Source organism: Canis lupus, chromosome 6 (assembly GCF_048164855.1).
Source record: "Canis lupus baileyi chromosome 6, mCanLup2.hap1, whole genome shotgun sequence".
Lineage (NCBI taxonomy): Eukaryota > Metazoa > Chordata > Mammalia > Carnivora > Canidae > Canis > Canis lupus.
The window spans coordinates 705,525-725,562 of NC_132843.1; the positions used below are offsets into that span (position 1 = coordinate 705,525).

General features: G+C 47.1%; 1 protein-coding gene and 1 long non-coding RNA gene across 4 annotated transcripts in view; one reads left to right on the forward strand and one right to left on the reverse strand.

Annotated features, from left to right (window-relative positions):
* MAPK4 (mitogen-activated protein kinase 4) overlaps positions 1-15,804 on the reverse strand; it is a 147,814-nt gene extending 132,010 nt beyond the window's left edge. Inside the window, exon 1 of one of the 3 annotated variants that reach the window (XM_072828457.1) lies at positions 15,668-15,804. The gene's annotated coding sequence lies outside the window, so the exon portion shown is untranslated. Of the gene's footprint in view, positions 1-15,178; positions 15,293-15,667 lie in introns of those variants that run through there. The other 2 variants (XM_072828458.1, XM_072828460.1) reach the window with 2 other exon arrangements.
* A 715-nt stretch (positions 15,805-16,519) lies between these two features.
* LOC140634617 (uncharacterized) lies at positions 16,520-19,586 on the forward strand. The gene is made up of 4 exons (XR_012032027.1): positions 16,520-16,627; positions 16,795-16,874; positions 17,346-17,449; positions 18,787-19,586. It is a non-coding gene; the product is annotated as an uncharacterized lncRNA (long non-coding RNA).
* Positions 19,587-20,038: the final 452 nt, after the last annotated feature.

Genomic DNA, 20,038 nt, shown 5'->3' on the forward strand with positions numbered 1-20,038 from the left:
GGAGGACCTGCCACTCCTGCAACACGCAGATACAACGCAACAGAGCAATGAGAAGACCCTGGTGGTTGGTTTCAGCCACAAGTTCCATGGGTCATCACAACAAAGGCTATGGTTGTGAGCTGAACGCATGAGGTTTTACAGCCCACTCCCCCTCCAATCATCACGAACACATTCAAGCCTACAGAAAGGCCCAAAGACCCAGATACTGACTTCCCTTGTAGACCCTTCAATCTAGCCTTCATCTCACACTTTACTTTTATTGGACACCTGCTATGCACAGGGTTAGCCAGGTCTCCTTCACCCGTGGATTACAACCTTGGCCTCATATAAGAATCATACAAGGAGCTGTGAGAAAGTTCTGATGTCCAATCCAGAGCCCTGACCAATTCAACCAGAATCCCTGGAATCAGACCCAGGCATCAGCATTTTATTTTTTATTTTTTTATTTTTTTATTTATTTTTAAAGATTTTATTTATTTATGATAGACATAGAAGAGAGAGAGAGAGAGAGAGAGAGGCGCAGAGACACAGGCAGAGGGAGAAGCAGGCTCCATACCGGGAGCCCGATGTGGGACTTGATCCTGGAACTCCAGGATTGCGCCCTGGGCTGAAGGCAGGCGCTAAACCGCTGAGCTATCCAGGGATCCCGGCATCAGCATTTTAAAAACTCCCCAGGAGTGATTCCAATGGGCAGCCAATCTGGGGAACCACAGTTTTGAATGTTGACATCTGGGTCCTACCCAAACCACAGAAATCAGGTCTGAAGGCTGGAGCCTGGGCATGTATGTATAACACACACATGAAAATGGAATGTTCAGAGGCATCCATTCCCACAACAGTCTTTACAGCCCTGCCTATACGGTTAGTGCCCTCCAGGGCTGTATGAACCTGACAGGGGAGGCACAAATGGCACATGATTCATGAAAATGGCATCCTCACCAGTGAATCCTGCCCTCAGGGCTCCCACAGTCCTCACACTCTGGGTACTGTCTCCCTCTCCGGAATTTCTCTAGCTGTTTTTCCTTTGGGTGCCTTCAGACAAAAGAAAAATCTTTCCAGCTCCCTTCTCACCATGTTTGAAAATTGGGAATGGCTTTTGGTCACTCAGTGTCCCAGGTTAAATTTAAGAATTGGAGGGCTCTCTGCTCCCTACTGAGGAAGAAGATAGGTGGCCCATTCACCAGGCCAGAAATGGCCAAAAGGTAAGAGAGAAAATACTCTTGATTCCTCATTTTACAGGAGCGCCTGGGTGGCTCAGGTGATTAAGTGTCTGCCTTCAGCTCAGGTGGCAATCTCAGGGTCCTGGGATGGAGTCCTATGTTAGTTCCCTGCTCAGTGGGGACCCTGTTTCTCCCTCTATCTCTGCCCCTTCCCCTGGCTTGTGCTCACACTAATAAATAAAAGTATTTTTTAAAAACCCTTATTTCACAATTTTGATGCTGTGTGCCTTGATTTATCCAACAAGTGGGAAAAAGAATGTGGTTGGGATACCTATCATCTAAAGGATTCCTAATACAAATCCTCTTGTGGAAATGCTGATGTTTATATGACAAGTGAGCACTTTAAAAGATGTTAAGCCTGCAAAATCACTCATTAAAACTTGGAAAAATAAGCTCAACACCTCCTCTTCTTTTCCAGATTACCTCTGCACAGTTGCCATTTTAATTTAGCGTGACCTACTTTTTTGCCAGCACTGACCATTCATCTACATGCCTAATGACCAAGAGAAATATTCTCTGTAATTTCTGTTGCATCAGGAACAGAGCTGGGCTGCAAGTTAAGAGAAGTGGGCTCTGGGTCCCACATCACCACTAAGCCCCTGTGTGACCCAGAACAAGTTATTTGATCTTCAAGTTCTTCATGTATAAAACAAGAGAATAAATCCTCACAGGGATGGTTTTCTTCCAGTTCAAACATCATGTGGTTCTCATTTGCTTGTGGACAATGACATTAGCCTGGTGGAAAAGGCTAATAAGCTTATTACTTTGTTTCCCTAAAAATGGATAATTATTTGAGAGAAAGTACCTTGAGTAACCAATCCCATAAAACAAAGATTAAGTAACTAATAAATACACCATAACATCCCAGATGTCACAAGCCTACAGAAAACAGAGAGACAGCGTATGCTGATAATATTAATGAGGAAAACAATCACACATCTAACCATGATTTCAGAGAAGGAAACAGATGTTGTGGCAGGAACATACAAGGAGGCAGCTTGGGGCATTTAGGAAAGAATGTCCAGAAGCAACAGTAAAGTTCTTTCTACTACAGTTTCTAGGGAACTTAGGGTTAAAGGAACAAGGAATGTGACTTCTAGTTTTTGGACTTCCCAGGTAGTGACCGTGTTGCCTAAGACGAGCCACTCGTCTTCCCCAAGCTCAAGGCTTCCCATCTGTCAAGTGGGAATCATATAATACAGACCCAATGTACCAGACGGACCACTGGAGCTCAAGGAAGGCACCCTGGTTACAGAGATGGCTTGATTTAATACGGCCTCATAGAAGCTATGCAAAGCTGAGGAGTGTGTGTCCCTATTGCTCTTGACCTGGCCCACTGAGAAAGCACCTCGAGATAATACTCAGAGCTGATGGGCTCTCCTATGATGGCTTCTTTCCTTTCTCTCATCTTCTTCATTTTCCCCTTATTTACTTAATAAACCCAAATCTGTGCTTATTTTTAAAATTAAATAGTACAAGAGGGTATAAAACAAAAATAAAAAAAAATAAAAAAAAATAAAAAAAAAAAAATAAAACAAAAATAAAAAGTCCTTGCCCTCACCCCCTCAACCCCCAGTTGCTTCTTGCTTCTTACCACTAGTAACAATGACTTCTGTGTCCTTCCAGAAAAAAACTTGCAAGTAGCTCATAATCATAACTGTACATGAACATGTTCCTATACCTGCCCCCTCTCTCTAGAGCGAGACACCTTCTTTTCCAGGTATCTATTACTGGAGAGGAAAGATCTTATTTCACATAATCTCAGTTTAAGGCAATACAGTTTTAGATTACTGAAATCTGACATTGCTTTTAGTGGTGATAATTAAATAATGGTGCTATCGTTATTTCTTAGCAATAGGAAAGGGGGAAGAACAGAACAAGAAGGTTATTTAATACGTTATGAAAGCCAATTCCTGAATTCAGGAGTGTCGAGCAAAACACTGTATTGTTTGTTGGTTAAATAAGAGAAAAGTCGGCTGTGAAAGGACAGATAAATAAACCTTTGGTTCTGTGGATCTACTTTTGAATAAGCTGAATAGAGAAGTCAAGGGGTTTTTTACCTCCTCTTGTTCCATAAATGTATTTCAGGTTCACTTTCAAAGACGGCTCACCGAAAAAAAAGGGGGTGGATTAACAAATTCACTGAATAACTTTTGAAGAATGAAGGCATACACAAAAATTTAAAAACAAGACTTTAAGCTTTTAGCTAAAGTAGTTTAATAAACCAAAAGCATTTTCACATCGGACCGCATACTCCCTGTCATCCTTCATCCAACGAAATTAATAAGGACCAAGTCTTTTTATTTGTCTTTAATCTCAATTCAGCTCAAGAATATGGTAAAGTAGAGAAAGAATGAATAGTTATTTAGGCCGTGACATGCCCAGGACTATTCACCAGACATACTCTCACCCATGCTGTTAACCAATGGTCTCTCTCCTTACTCTGCACATCCCGAGGTTCTGTCATTTTGAGGGGACATAGGTCACTGGCTTTATTACACAGCAGATGGGTGGGTTGCTCAAGCCCTCTTTGGTGCCCTTTAATAGGCATTAAAACTCTATAATAATTGGTCAAGACATTGCTCCTTTTCTCTCCTCCAATCTGGAAAGCTCAAAGCAATCCAGTGTAGTTACCGTATTATATATATCTCACCTCCTCTCCTCAAGTGGTTACTGCAATCCTCTTCCTGATTCTCCTCTTACAAATATAATCATTTCAGATTTCTGAATCTCTTTGTCCCTTTTTTCCTGTTGAAAGTGGCATAAACACTTTACTGTCCTGAGTCCTCTTCAAAAGTTCTGAGTATCTGGTAAAAAGTGCCATTGCCACCATATGAGAAGGCAAAGTCCTAGTCTCTGTGACAAGTACAAAGATTTGCTCATCTAACTTTGTCTGAACTCCCTGTGGTTCTCACGTATGTTACTGAAATCGTAGCATATTATATCTTATTAACAGACAAAATGGTCTCAAAATGACTGGAAAAAACTCAAATTCAAATAAATAATAAGTTGACAATAGAAATATAGAAATGGCCTTGATGGATCTCAAAATAACTGTACCTCTTTAGAAAAGACTTTAAGAGCCCTACTTACTGATAAATAAAAGAAATGTGAACTTGTCCCTAAAGTGAATCATGCTGCAGGAATTAATTTACTTCATTTCAGGCTGAAGAGTTTTCAGACATCATGGTTCATAAATTCTTATAACTGGTAGGGCTTTCTAGTAATTCTGCCTCTAAAAATAATCATGGAAGGGTCATTTTCTGGGAGAATAGAAAATTTGCTTCTTCACAATTAAGTCATTTATCCTTTCTTCCAAAGACATCAGTCACAATCTAGAACTACCTGGGAGTGGAGTGACAGTTTTGTTCCTTTAAGGACAGTTATTAAAGCCTAATTGAAGGATTTCTATTTCTAGCTAAGGGTAGACTATGTTATATATAATCTTTCCTATGTGTGAAATATTTTAAGATAAAAATAAAAATAAGCTGGATAAGTCATAATGGAATACAAAAATAGCTCCCTGGTATAAAATGGTCTCCAAAAAGTTGGTGGGAATAGTCTCCCAGAAATCAAGTCCTTTCCAGAGGGGCAGATCCCTGCTGGCCACACCTGCCTTTGTTTTACCCAACAGCTCCACATCTGAAGAGTGAGAGCAGATTGTGTTTTCCCGGGCTGATAGCCACTTCCTGAGAGGACAGCTCTTGAGGTTCCTGGGGACAAAGTACCCCAAAATAAAAATAAGAGCCTCCCTCAAAAAAAAAAAAAAAAAAAGGCAATGGATGCTCTGATAAGGTAAGTGGAGGAAGCTGGTGGAGAGGGGCTTCCCGCCATTTGGTGCCTCTAAGCCCAAGCTTTTCAAACTCAGCAAATGCATTTTTTTCATTGTAAAATTCTCTGGCTTCAGGAAGATTGGGGAAAACCTCTATGCACAGAGCTGGAGCAAGGTAGGGGGAAAATACATTTGGCTAGTGATCCTGAGAACACACGGATAAGCATGTGACTTCTAAAAGCCAGACAGGATTACATAAGCTTCTTTGGAAACATTAGATTCAACAAGAGTCCCCTGGAAAGGCCACCCTGACTCCTCAGCCTGGACACAAATAGTTCAGTCTCCACAAGGACTAGACTTGGCCATGGGTGAAAAATTCTGCTTTCCATGGAAAAATGCTGGGACCAGGTTAAAGGGAAGAAATCTTACCCAGCTAAAATCCAGGCTACTCGTTTTCCTTCTTAACAGTTTCTGGCATAGAAAGCATCTTATCACGTCCCTTGGTCCTAAATTTGCATCTCTCTGCCAGGCCAGTATGGATAAGAAGGAAGAAACCAGATGGAGACTTATGACTGACAGGGCTCCAGGTGCCACTCCTGCAACTGCTTACCCAGCCAGCTCACCTGCCTTATTAGGAAAAGCCTAAGGGATTAGTCTTTTCTATGTAGGGAAATATATCTACATTTAGCTGGATCCGGTTTGCAGGGACGTATTCGTCCCAGCCTTGGCTTTCCAGCTGTCACCAGGATGATATATCGGGAGTAGTGGAGAAAGTTCTCTGGGCTCGGGCAGGCAAAGGGCAGCAGGTGTTCTGTGCTCCTCTCCTGTCTGTCTCTAGGGTAGACCACACTCACTTGTCTCCGCTAGAGTGGTGAACTGGGTAATACGAACCAAACTTCCCAAAGAACACAACAAAGAAACCTAGATGAAATATTTGTTGAAATTCGTCCTAAAAGCACAGAAGAACTAACAAGATTGGGAGGGACTTCAGACTTAAGATCTGGAAGACAGAGGTCCAGAGACGTGGACCTAAGCAGCGGGGGCCACTTTTACCCAGTCAGATGGACTGTGAATCCAAATGAGGAAGTTAGGAGGCTGAGCAGCACTTTCGGCAGCCTCTAGAGCCTGGGGGCCAGCACATCCCTAGACTAAAGCCCAGTAAACCACTTCATGTTTACATTTGGGACCCTAGGAGTAAGAGAAAACAAAAAATAAACTGGTCTGACTCCACATCATGTGGGTAGCCTAAAAAATTTCAAGTCCCCAGACTGTCCCAGGATTGCTAGTCCCCCAAGAAGCCCGAAGAAGCTATTTAAAATCTTCTCTGAAATTCCTGTCATTTTTTTCCCATCATTTTTATCAGCACCACTCAAAGCCTCAGATTACTGCATTTCATCAATCTTAAATATCACTAATTATATGATTGCACTACTATTTTAGGTACCAGTGAAGAAGAAGAAAAAAAAAGTCAGGTACCTACTATTTTAGGTAGAACTATAAATTTAAGTCTCCATCAACTATAAACCACATCTGAATTTGACATTAAAGTGTGTGGGGGGGGAGTACATCTTAAAATTGATGAGATGACATTTATGCAAATATTTTTTCAAAACAATATCTAGCACACATTCAAAGATAATCAGGCACATAAGGAGATATAAATAGGAATCAGCATGATAATGAGAAAAACAGAAGAAACACAGAATGTGAAACAACTATACTTACTATGCTCATGGAGATACAAAGTTGGCTTAAACATTTCAAAACAAGGAAACAGGACTATATAAGTGTAACATTAAAGATTTGAAAAAGAACTAAGAAACTTTAGAATTGAAATTCAGTAACTAAAATTAAGAATGTAACAGATGGATGTATCTCAGATTAGATACAGCTGAAGAGACACCGTGTGATTTAGAAGACAGATCAGAAGAACTATTGGAATGTAGCCAGGAGATATAGAAAAGATCGAAAATACAGAAAAGAGCGAAAGAGATAAAGAAGATACAGTAAGGAAAATTAAGAGAGTAAAACAACCTTACAACCCAAAGTTCTCCCAGAAATAGGCAAGAGAATTCAGAGGACATCACTAATAACCCTAATAACCCTCAGCTTTTTCAACGACCAACTGCACCACAGTAGTAGGTCACCCTAGTGAAGACCCGGAGATGGTATAACCCTGGTTACAAGTTGCAATGTTGCATTTTATAATAAGTATTTGGCCAATCAGATGACCAAAAGCCATTTCTCACGTATATTTGGTCTTTGTCCCTGTCCCTAGTTCCTGGCTCACAACTCCCCAAACCTTAGGAAATTTCCTGAGCAAGAAGAACAATGGGAACATCTTTTGGCATGATATGTAGTCTCTGTCCTTTGTTCCTGAAATCACTTCAGAGCCAAAAGGTAAGATGGGTATCTTGCCATTCATAAAAAGCCCCACTCCTTACAGTGACTGTGTTTATGTTAATCAGGTGACTCTTGGAAAGCACCGAAGGATGGGGTTGGTTGCCAGGGGAACTAACCATGAACAGAGTGATGGAACTTTCAGTTCCATCCCCTGACTTAAAGAGTAGGAGAGGGGGCCAGAGGCTGCATCAGCCACCCATGGCAATGATTTAATCACTTATGCCTATGTAATGCACTCTCCATAAAAATCCAAAAGGAAAAGGGTTCCGAGAGCCTCTGTTTGGGAAACCTGAATGCTTCCGCATACCACAGGCGCCTGGCCCCAAACTCCATGTGGACAGAAACTCCTTTGTTTGTTTGGAACCTCACCCTATGTATCTCTTCATCTGGCTGTTGATTCATACTCTTTAATACACCTTTGTAATAAACCAGTAATCTAATGAGTCAACAGGTTTCCTGAGCTCTGAGCCACTTCAGCAAATTTACTGAACCCAAGGAGTGGGGAATGGGAACCTCTGATTTACAGCCAGTCAGTCAGAAGCAAAGAGAACCAGTGGGGCTTGCAACTGGCTTGGGGGGGTGTGGGGGAGGGAGTCTTGTGAGACTGAGCCCTTAACCTGTGGAATCTGATGCTCTGTCCCAGGACATGGAGGCAGAATCGAGTTGAACTGCAGGACAGCCAGCTGGTGTCCAAGAACTGCTTGAATGTGTGGAGAGAGCAGCCCTGTGCCCGGAACTGATGACGGAACTCTTCTGAAAGAAGAGACAGAACATGAAGACTCCTAACTCTGGGAAACGAACTAGGGGTGGTGGAAGGGGAGGAGGGTGGGGGGGTGGGGGTGACTGGGTGACGGGCACTGGGGGGGCACTTGACGGGATGAGCACTGGGTGTTATTCTGTATGTTGGTAAAGAACACCAATAAAAAATAAATTCATTAAAAAAAACTTTCAAGCACAAATACATAATGAATATTAACATACCAAAAAAAAAAAAAAAGAAAAAGAAAAGAAAGAAGAGGCGAATATGGTGATTTTACCTTTCTGTGTATCACTCTCCTCGTAGGTGAGTGGACACCACAAAATAGCTCACAAGCTGTTGGAAGACTTGAGGAGTAACACTTGAGAAGTCCGAGCAAGGGCTCCCCGCATGCTGCTCGATACGACGCGCTGGGGCTCCCACCCACCTAGCCTTGCTACAGGAACTGAACGCGCAGCTCCACACTCTGAACATGGCACCTGATGTGTCAGAACTGTGGAATGGTAGGATCGCACGAGATTCTTCGTAGAATATCCAGGCGATCGGAAGTTCATTGCCTTTCCTTTAAAAACTGGTTTTATACACTTAGATCAATTTTTTAGACCCCTAACCACAAATAGAAAACTAGATGAGGGATCCCTGGGTGGCGCAGCGGTTTAGCGCCTGCCTTTGGCCCAGGGCGTGATCCTGGAGACCCGGGATCGAATCCCACGTCGGGCTCCCGGTGCATGGAGCCTGCTTCTCCCTCTGCCTGTGTCTCTGCCTCTCTCTCTCTCTCTGTGTGACTATCATAAATAAATAAAAATTAAAAAAAAAAAAGAAAACTAGATGATTAACAAAAGATACAAACAGGGTAACAGTCCTATAGAGAAATGTTTAGCCGTACTGGTAACCAAAATGGAAATGAAAGCAATAGTGGCATATTTCCCATTTATCAAATTAATAATTTTTTAGGAATAAGCTACCCAAGGGGCACCTGGGTAGCACAGTCAGTTAAGCATCTGATTCTTGGTTTCAGCGGGATCATGGTCTTGGGATCAAGCCCCGAGTGGGGTTCCACGCTGAACACAGGTTCGGCTTGGGAATCTCTCTGCCCCTCCTCTCTGTTCTTGCATGCTCACTCTCTCTCTAAAATAAATAAATCTTTAAAAATAAATTAAAATACCCTGTACTATCAATGATATGAAAAAATCATTTCCATTTATAGAATGCAACTAGTTAGCATGGTACATTTCCACTCCTGGTTGAATAATTTCACTATTGGAAATATATGCCAAGAAAACAACCCAAATTATAGGAAAAGTATGAACACAAAGTTGCTCACTGCAGTCATACAGCAGTGAGAAACTGGGAGCAAACAATGTTTGCTAATAATAAAATATTGCAATAAATTAACAGGCTTCCAAAGTATTGAGTGAATTGTGTAGCCACTAAAAGTCATGTTTACCAAGAGCGTGGAAAAACATAGAAATTGGAGCATCCAGGTGGCCCAGCAGTTGAGTGTCTGCCTTGGGCTCAGGGCGTGATCCTGGGGTCCTGGGATTGAGTCTGGCAATGGGCTCCCCACAGGGAGCCTGCTTCTCCCTCTGTCTATGTCTCTGCCTCTCTCTGTGTGTCTCTCATGAATAAATAAATAAAATCTTTAAAATTTAAAATTAAAAATAAAAAATTTTATGGAGATATAATTGACATATAACATTATATTAGGTTCAGGGGTACAATGTAATGGCTTAATATTTGTATGTACTGTGAAATGATCACCACAGTAAGTCTAGTTAACATCCATCACCACACATAGTTAGAATTTTTTTCTTGTGATGAGACTTTTAAGATCTACTCTCTCAACGACTTTCAAGTATATAGTACAGTATTATTACTGCAGTCACCACTCCTCACATAGGAAGTTTTGTGAAATAATCTTATTCCACTAATCCAATTGTTTCCATTTTTTCCTGGTTCCATTTGGTACTACTCATATGCATACATCTTTGGCACAGGTGTGATCAGTGTGAATTAATGATTACTTCTACCCGGATTAGAAGACCTGGAAACTCTTCTCTTGCCTGGATTCCCCACCCCCACCCCCCAACATCCTCTTAGGAACCAGGAAGTCAGAACAGTGTTCCAGTGACCGTGAATGTCAAAGGGTATGGGACAAACTCCTAACCCCGAGCCCAGCACTGGCACTAACCTCTGTGTAATCTCCGCAAGCCACCTAACTTCTTTCAGTCTCAGTTTCTCCATTAATACAATGGGCCAAGGAGAGCTGGGCTCATGATCCCAAAAATCCCTTGCAGGTTTAATCTCTGTGCTGGCATATAAATTTGATCTAAAATCTCCAAACAGATCTTGACTTTTGAAAAACTCTATAAAAATCAAATCTGTTTAAACACAAATGGAAAACTAGGTATTTTTTTAAATCCCTCCTACAATACATCTTTTAGTAGACAGTCTTTATTTTTGTTAAATCTAGACATTGACATATTGACAGTTCAGTGTCACATACAGTCAGGCACATTTAAACACCAAAGCAATAATCATAGTACTTTCTCTTCCTCACTGAAGGTAGATTGATTTAGATTAAGGAAAAATACGTGCACGAATGAAAAGTCTAAAATACAGAGATTTTTTTTTTTGGTTTGTTTTATTATCTTCAGTTTTCAAATGCTTCGACTATTTGCCTACCCCCATCCCCAAAAGGTATTTCCTACCCAGCCTGTTGCAATGCAAGGAAAAGTCTCGTCCCAGTCTTGGGTATTCCAAAATGGAAGCTGGAATCAATGAAATCTTACTGTAAACTTTCTACACACCATTACGATATGCCAAAAAAGAGCTTCCTTCACTTTCTGAATCAATAACTTGGGCACCAGGCCAACCTCACTGCTATCGCCTGGGAGAACTCACGAAGCCTCCTGCTAAACTTGAACTAACCTTGCCCCCAGTTGCATCCTACAAGATGCTGCTGGTGCTGATGCAGACCTGGACTTGCTGAAGCTATGGCAGTTTATTTCTGAGGACAGATGGCAAGAGGAGTACAGGCCACCCTGCACTTAACCATATTCTATTTCGGTCCATGCTCTCTATGTCAGTCAGGTCTTTGAGGAGCTTCTCTTAACTCTGCCTGTCATGGGTAGAGGTAAATCTCTACTTTCCAATTCCTACAGCCACAGTTTCCTGTCACTCCACAGTTCATTCCCGGAGGAGGCTTTACTTGCAGCTAAGGAAACTGAAACCCCTCTTGCAGGACCCTTCCAATGCCCTACAACTTCTTCATCTGGTCATTCTGTCCTTGTCTGAAAGAGGATCCCTCTTACACAAGCATCTTGTCCCACCAGCACTAGATCCTCTCCCCCACTTCCCTCCACACTCCTGTCCCCCCGCCATGGCCCAAGCAGCAGTCAGGATGACCCTGTGGGCAGCGGTGGTTCTGCGGCCCACACTTTCGGTGTATTAGTCAGCCACACGCTAGGGGAAGAATTTGAGATTTAATTTTTTTGGGGGGTGGGAGGGGACTCAAAAGATTGACTTAACATCATGAGCAGATTAGGCTATGTGGGATGACAAAGGACACTTGCTGATTTATGAAATTATCCATATGGAAAGTTCCACAAAGTTAATTTCACATTTACTAAGTCGCCATTATTGAAAAGAACCAAGTTACGTTAAATAAGGCCTCCCCCAGAAAAGTGGGAAGTTATACAGAATGGCACACATTCACCAATAGCCCTTAAGAGAGCGTGATTCTCAGGCAGGGGTGGTTTTGCTACAACCGGAGACATTTCGGATTGTCAGGACTTGGGAGCCGGGAGTACGTTACCGGCACTGACGGGACAGAAACCGGCAGACTGATAAACGCTCTACAATGCACAGGACGGTTCCCCATAACAAAATATTGTTCAGGCCACAACAACAATAGCGCTCAGGCTGAGAATCCCTGCCTTATGATGATGGGCAGGTACAGACAGGTAAGGAAGCAAGGGTTCTGTTTGGAAAACGATTAACCTTTAAACACGAGAGCAGGTGAAGACCAGGTCGACAGGCAGCTCAGGCACAGCTGCTACCTGACTTTAGCTGCCACACGAAGGTCAAAGCATGGAAGGCTCTAGACTTTGACGGATCACAAGACCCTTGCCAAGAGTGGCTACATGAAGAGGTAGTGGCATAGTTTCAGGAGCACCAGAAAGGGCACTTTGCCTCCCCTATTACCTCCAACACGCCCTTGTCTGTGCTTGAATTCCTCTCATGATGGACAAAACCTTTCATTCCATGATGAGGCTTAAAGTGCAAAGACCCCCTGGAAGAGGGAACAGTGACCTACATTCAGACTCAAGAGAAAGTGACTGATGACAGATTGTTTTTCCCCTGAGTTTTCATACAGTGAAAGGCTCTGAGCAGTTCCAAGTGGCTCACGCTGAGAAAGAGAGAACAGGCCCTGATGGGAGGGAAAAGGGTGAAGAAATGGGCAATCCGGCGTTCAGACATAAACGTCACCTACAGACGGTGCCTGAGCCTGCAGGGAGGCAGGGATGCAGAGAGGGAAAAAAGAAGGCACATTCTTGGCCTTGAAGAAGATTACAATCAAGTTCAGCTCAGGTGAAAAAACTCCAGGAATGCTGGAAAGAATGGCAGAGATGCAGTGCTATCCCTGCAGCAGACAGCAGACAAAGGTCCTCACCAGCCCCGGGATCACAGTGAACCCCAAACGGGGCCCACCGGGTGAAGCCCCCACCCCAGACACCAAACCAGGTCATGGACGCAGAGTAAAATGCTCAGGCAGCAAGACTTTGAATGAACGGGAACTATGCTAGATGAAGAACTATTAAATCCCTGGTTTGTTTTCCTTCACACCTTTGCTTACCACCATTTTTCTCAATTTGGGAGGAAGCTTTGGTCGAAGTTTTCTCTGCCCCTGAGGATCCTATTCCATCTCACAAGGCCAGTCTATGGTATTCTGTACATTCCTGATTTCAGCCTCTGTGAGGTTTTCCTCTGCTCTTCCCTTAAGGACAGAGCCTTCAAGCCACGCACCTAAAGCTTACCATATTTCCTTTGTATCTTTTATAATGGGCCTAATTCCAGAAAGGATTTGAGAGGGGCTTTCAAGTTCATATCCAAAGAAATCAGACAATGTAGCTTAAAAAGAACTTAAGTGGGAAACTGGACATAATTTGGGAAGAAAAAGATCACTGTACCATGAAGCTGGAATGAAGCAGTTACCATGAATCACTGGAGGCCACGGTAAAAAGATGAACACACTAGACATATGGTAGGTTCTCACTAAGAAGAGGAAGGCCACAATTCCCTCACAATTTTCTTTGACATTAAATTCTAGGAGGAATTGGCTCCTGGCTTTTCAAGTTTGCTGCACAAACTGTCATTTTATGTGTTTATCTGAAGAACTGTTAGGTCCTTTAGGACAGAATACATCTTAGATTATATCTCCCCGGTAACAGCCTATATTAAATGTAAGTACTCAAATATTTGCCAACAGACTGATGAACCACAGTTTGCTTGGCAATCTGGATATTCCAGTGTGTCTCAGGCTCCTAAAATGATCACAGTAATAAGAGGCATCAAATCCCTTAGCAGAAAGGACTACTTCATTCTTCCACTTAGTCCCCAAGTCACCCAAACGATGGGATTTAAAGACATGCTCACCCCACCTGCCGTCACCAGTTTGAAATCAGGGGCTGGAAGGTCCAAGCTGGCCCTATCTTTCTGCCTCCCCCCACACCCCCTTCATGGTTTAGTCAATTGTCCTTTTGTCTGTCTTTCTGTCCACACCACAGATTCTCCGATCTTTCTGAGTGTCAGGGCTTTGCCCTATTAACCTTCCATTCACTGCAGTAACTAGCGTGGCACTTTGCACAAAGGAACTGCCTCCTTCTTACTATTTTTTTTTTTTTCAGTGTAAGGAAAGTAAATTGGGAAGGGGTCCCAGAACAGGCTTTTTTTCATTCTTCTGCCCAGCTCCCCTCTAACCCCCCCCCCCAAGCTGTGGTGTAGAAGCCCAGCTCCACATGGACAAGCAGTCCAGAAAGGTTAAAAAGCAAGTTACTAAAGGAAGTGAAGGCTCAAGGGTCCAAAGACACATTCTCTCTTCCTCGTTTCCACGTGGCCCCCAAAAGTAGGCTGGACCATCCTGCAGAAATACACACATATGCAATAACGAAAAAACCTTTGTACATAGCAGGTGCTCGGTAAATACTTGTCAAAATAAGGTCAGAGCACAACTAACCAGAACACAGGAAGCCCTCCATTAATACCTGCTAAGTTGGAAAGTCTGTAACACGTCTACCTTGTACCTAGTAGATGCTCAATAAGTACCGTTTAGATTAAGAGGATCCCGATTTTTGCCGCGCACACAGTAGGTCCCCTGTAAGTGGCTCTTAAATGGAACAGCAGGAACCGCTCGCTCGAGGAAGCGGGGCAGGGCTGACGTTAGTCAAATCCCAGGCAGAGATCCATGAACCGAGATGCGCGTCTCGAGGCAGCGCTTCCGAGGGTGCCCGGGACGCGCGTGACAGCCGCGCACCGCGCGCTTCCCCGGGGGCCGCGGACTCCCCGTCCGCCCCGGGCGTGGGCGAGCGACCGCGACCCGCTGCCCCCCCGGCGCCGCCCCCCATATCACCTCGGGGCTGCACCTGGAGCTCCCGCGATGCCCGCCCCCCACCGGGGCGCCCGCCCACGCTGGCTCCTCCGGTTCTGGAGAGTTGTGGGCAGAACAAAAGCGAACCCGATTGCTTCTCCGAAGGCGCGCGCAGCCCGGGAGGAGGCTGGGGGGGCCGGCCCGGGCCGGGGTGCGGGGTTAGACCCGATCCGCGGCCCGCGGCCGCCCGCCCTCCCGGCAGATGCAGGCTGCAGGTTGCAGCGCCGGGGACAGCGCCGGGGACAGCGCCGGGGCTCGCTCCTTCCCTCCCTCCCCGCCCTCTCGGGCGCCCCGAGCCCCCGCCCTGGGGTCGCAGGGGCGGAGATGGGCACCTGGATCGGTGGGGCGGGAGGGCGGGGGGGGGGCGACATACTAACCCTCGAAGGCAGCGCGAAGGAGGCCGGAGGGGAAGATGCTGCGGACTGGGGCGGACCCCACCGCCGAGCTCCGAATTTGAACTCGCCTGCGAACCACCCCTGGGCGCCCCCAAACGTGCCACACCGCCCGCGGGGGTGGGGTCCCCTCAACGGCGCCCGGTCCCTAAATCCTCCGCCCTCTGCACCCCTCGGGGATGCCCAACCGCAACCTTCCCGTCGGGACCGCAGATCCAGGGGCGGCCCGGGCGCGGGGGCGGGGGACCGGGTCCCGGAGGCGGCCAGGCCGGCCCCGCGGGAGGCACCGGCGCGCAAACTCGCGGTTCGGAATCCGCTTGCTTCCCGGGTCGGGGTTTTCCCCCAGGTGAGGCGGGGGCGCGGGGACAGCGGGGAAGGAGCGTTTCTGCTTTTCGCTCGGCTTCTCCGGGGCCCCCGAACTCCGAGAGGCGCAGGCACCGGGAGAAGAAAGGAAGCGGAGGGGGAGCCACTTACCCAGAGCGGAGCCCGAGAGCGCGGCGGCCCCGGCGCAGGCGGCGCCTTTGTCTGAGGTCGCGGCGCCGGCGCGCTCGGCCAGGCAGGTCCCGGCCCCGGCGCGCGGCGAGCTCCCGCGGGCGTCCGGACTGCGCGGCTCGCGGCTCCCGCCCCCCGCCCCCCGCCCCGGCTCCGGCTCCGGCTCCGGCTCCGCTCCCGCCCCCGCCCCCGCCCCGCGCTCGCCGCAGCCGCCGCCGCCGCCGCCGCCGGCTCCGCCCCGCGCCGGCCCCGCCCCCGGGCCCCCACCTGCTGCGGCCGCCGGGGAGCGGAGCGTGGGGAGCCGCGCGTGGGGGGCCGGCCTGGGGAGCCCAGCGTGGGGAGCCCAGCGTGGGGAGCCTGCCGCCTCCCCGCGCACCCCGCCCCCGCCTCCCCGCCGCCCGCGACCCCTACAGAGACGGCCTCACCCGAGGGCCCGGCGCCCGCAAGCAGGGGAGCCGCCGTGGGGGGCGGGGGGCGGGGGGCGGCCTCCCTGCCCGGGCGCGCGTCGTCGGGGCCCCGTCACCTTGGAAGGCGGCCCCCACTTTGCCCGGGAGAGGGGAGCCGTCGGGCTCCGGCCACGAGGGAGGGGGCTGCGGGAAGCAGGGTCTCCCTAACCCCGGCTGAAGCCCGGCCTCCCAGCCGGGTCAGCCCCTGGCCGGTGAGGGCGCAGGGAGGGGGGCGGGGGGGTTGGGGCCGCAGCCCGGCCGCGGGAGCGGGACCCGGGGCCTCGGAAGGGGCGCGGGGGGAGGGGCGGGCTCGGGTGCAGCGCCGGCCACCTGGGCTGTGCGGGCTCGCTCGCTGGGCGGGAGGGGGGAGGGGGAGGGGGGGAGTAGCAGGGGGCACCTGCCGCTGGAAGCCGCCGGCCCCGCAGCAACACCGGCGGTAACTGGAGTTTACACAGATGGCACCTTCCAGCAAACCCAAAGTGGTCCCGCGGATTAGGTGCGTCACTTCATGGGTTCGCCCCAGTGGAATGGCTGAGGAGCCGCTTTCCCAGGCAGAGAAAAATATCCAGATAGTGTGTAATGAGGTCACTAGCGGCTTTAGCTGCCTGTGGCCCTCCCTCCTCCCAACTCCCAAAGCCTTCTGAGCGAGAATCTTACCTCCAGGCTTCACAGAGTCCGCTGTAGCCTACGGTGGCTTCTGCTTCACACCCCATTTCTGCCTCCAGGGCGTGGGGCCGTTCCAGGTGTGTAATAACTGTTCAAAACACTGATGTGTGATTCATGCAACTGTGCTGATTGTAACGTGCGCAAAACATAAAGATTTTAAATTGTGGGATCATGTAGGGAAATGCATCAGGTGGGGGGAACAATAATGGCCTGTGAAGGGTGACAGTGCCAGCTCTAAGTAGTATGTAGATAGAAATGCTACTTACTGTATGTGTGCAGGTAATAGGTTAAGGTTACATACTGACTTAAAGACAGCGGTTATCTGAACCTTCATTAACCTATAAGAACAGGTAAGGGTAAGGAGAAAGCGTGTGACAGGCAAATGTGTGTGCATCTGTGGTAAGACTTTCCTGTGTATGTTTCCCAAAGAGAACATTTTAACATTTGCTTCTTTAATTTTCATTACAAATAAGTATTATCAATTCAGTGGGTATGCATAAATATGAAATACTCTGTTAATTTATTCATTTTTATAACATCTTTTCTAGAAAGAGGGAACAAGAGGCCCCAAGGATTCTCGTTTTGTCAAAAAAAAAAAAAAGCCAGAAACAAAAATGTCCTGCCACAGCACGCCCACTGAGCTGAGAGTCCGGTAGGTCTGAATAGAGACTGACTCAGAACAGCACCACCAAAGCTCCCAGTCTCCCTCCTGGGTGTTTTAGATCAGTGTCTTGGGTCTGTGAAACTGCTCTTGGGAGCAATGTGCATGTCCACGTGAGATAATTTATCTCTTCCATTTGGCAACTGGGAAAATGTAATTTTCTCCGTGTGATGAGCATGAGTGAATGGCTCATGCATAGTGAATGGCTGTCCTCCAAATTGTGGGATGAGGGTGTGAAATATGCATTTTAATATCAGAGTCCATTACCACACAATGCCAGTAGAATGAATAGGAACTGGGATGTTTTATCCTGGCCCCTTCCGTCTCATCAGCATCACATGGGTTCTTCTCCTATGGATGCTGTTGTTAGGAAATGTTTTTTTCCTTATTTTTACCCCAACCAGAAGACTGCCAAAGAAACAGCTGGCCTAGATGGGGTAAGTAGAAAATAACCACACAGAACCCACAGGGTGGCAAGGTTTCCAGGTTGTTTTACAACTTCTGTTTTCCAGAGGGAAATGTACCATGACTACATACCTGTAAACTATACCTCAGTGACTGAGTCACAGGTTCTTTTTTTTTTTTCTTTTTTAAGATTTCATTTATTTATTGACACAGAGAGAGAGGCAGAGACACAGGCAGAGGGAGAGGGAGAAGCAGGCTCCACGCAGGGAGGTCGATGTGGGACCCGATCCGGGTCTCCAGGATCACACCCCAGGCTGTAGGCGGCGCCAAACTGCTGCGCCACCGGGGCTGCCCAAGTCACAGGTTCTGATGCTGTGCACAGTGATCCTGGAGGACACAGGAGTGGGGAGCTGCTGCATGGAGCAGGAAATGCCCTGCCACCTGCCTTAGGGCGTTTAGATATGATGTTTTTGAAATAGTGTTTCCGTAGATGGAAAATTGTATATTCCCCCCACTGGTCGTTGAAACTTAATCCCTACAAAGTGTTAGTGTTTGGAGATGGGGCCTTGGGGAGGTAAGGAAATCAGGACAGTGGAGCCCTCAGGAATGGGATTACTTACTGTCTTGATAAAAGAGATGGCACAGAACTCCCTTCACCCCTTCTGCCACATGAGGACACAGTGGGAAGACAGGCATCTTTGAACCAGGAGGTACGGGTAGGCCCTCACCAGATACAGATCTGCCACCACCTTGATCTTGGACTTCCTAGGCTCCAGGACTGAGAGAAGTTTCCTGGTTTATAAGCCACTCAGTCTCTGCTATTCTGTTAAAGCAGCTGGAATTGACTAAGACAGCAGAGTAACCTTCTCAGGAAAGGCTGGGATCTAATTTTTTTTTAATTTTTTTTTATTTATTTATGATAGTCACAGAGAGAGAGAGGCGCAGAGACATAGGCAGAGGGAGAAGCAGGCTCCATGCACCGGGAGCCCGACGTGGGATTCGATCCCGGGTCTACCAGGATCGCGCCCTGGGCCAAAGGCAGGCGCCAAACCGCTGCGCCACCCAGGGATCCCATGGGATCTAAAATGAGGTAACAAATGACCATCTTTCTCCCTAGGACTACAAATGGGGGGGGGGGGGCACCAGGGTGGCTCGACGGTTGAGCATCTGCCTTTGGCTCAGGTTATGGCCCCAGGGTCCCCAAATCGAGCCTGCTTCTCCCTCTGCCTGTGTCTCTGCCTCTCTCTCTGCATCTCTCAGGAATAAATAAATAAAATCTTAAAAAAAAAAAAAAAAGAACTACAAATAGGACTTATATATTGTGATATAATAAGAAATACATCTGCTTTTTGCCCCTCAGTTCCCGGCACAGAACTCCTCAACCCCTTGCAATTTCCTGAGTGATTGGAGTGTCTTTTGTCATTCATAAGGATGCCCTAATAAGATGACTTAGGGTGGGCCCCACATGTAGCTCAGGATGGGAGCTGGTCATCCACTAGAAAAACCCTAGTAGGTTAGAGGTTTGGAACTTTCAGCCCCACGTGCCAACCTCTGGAAAGATTAAACTCTATAAATATGCTGGAACAGCAGGATTAGATCAGGTGCCAGGTTAGAGAACACATCCATTTGTCAGGGGGATGAGGAACACCAGTTCCCTGGGGGAACAGAAGCACCTGCGTTGGGACCTTCTGGACCTAGCTCTATGGATTGCTTCATCTGTTCATCTGTGACCTTTCTAGTATTTTTAATATTTTTTAAAGATTGATTTATTTATTTTAGAGAAAGCGTGAGTGCATGTAAGTTGGGAGGGGGTAGGAGCAGAGGGAGAGAAGCGGACTCCCCACAGAGCCTGGCACAGGGCTGGATCTCACCACCCTGAGATCAGGACCTGGGCCCAAATCAGCGCTATATCTTTTGCAATAAACTGCTAAACATAAATAAATGTTTCTTGGAATTCTGTGAGCCAGTCTAGCAAATTAATTGAACCTGGGGCGGGGCGGGGGGGGGGTGGTGGCGTGGAAATCTGAAGTGAGCATGGGGGTACAGTGTTGTGTGACTAAGGCTTTACCCTGTGGCTCCTGATACTATCTCTAGATAGTGTTGGAACTGAGTTATTAAATTGTAGAGAAACCAGTCAGAGTCCACTGAGAATTGACTTGCTTGGTGGGTTTGGAA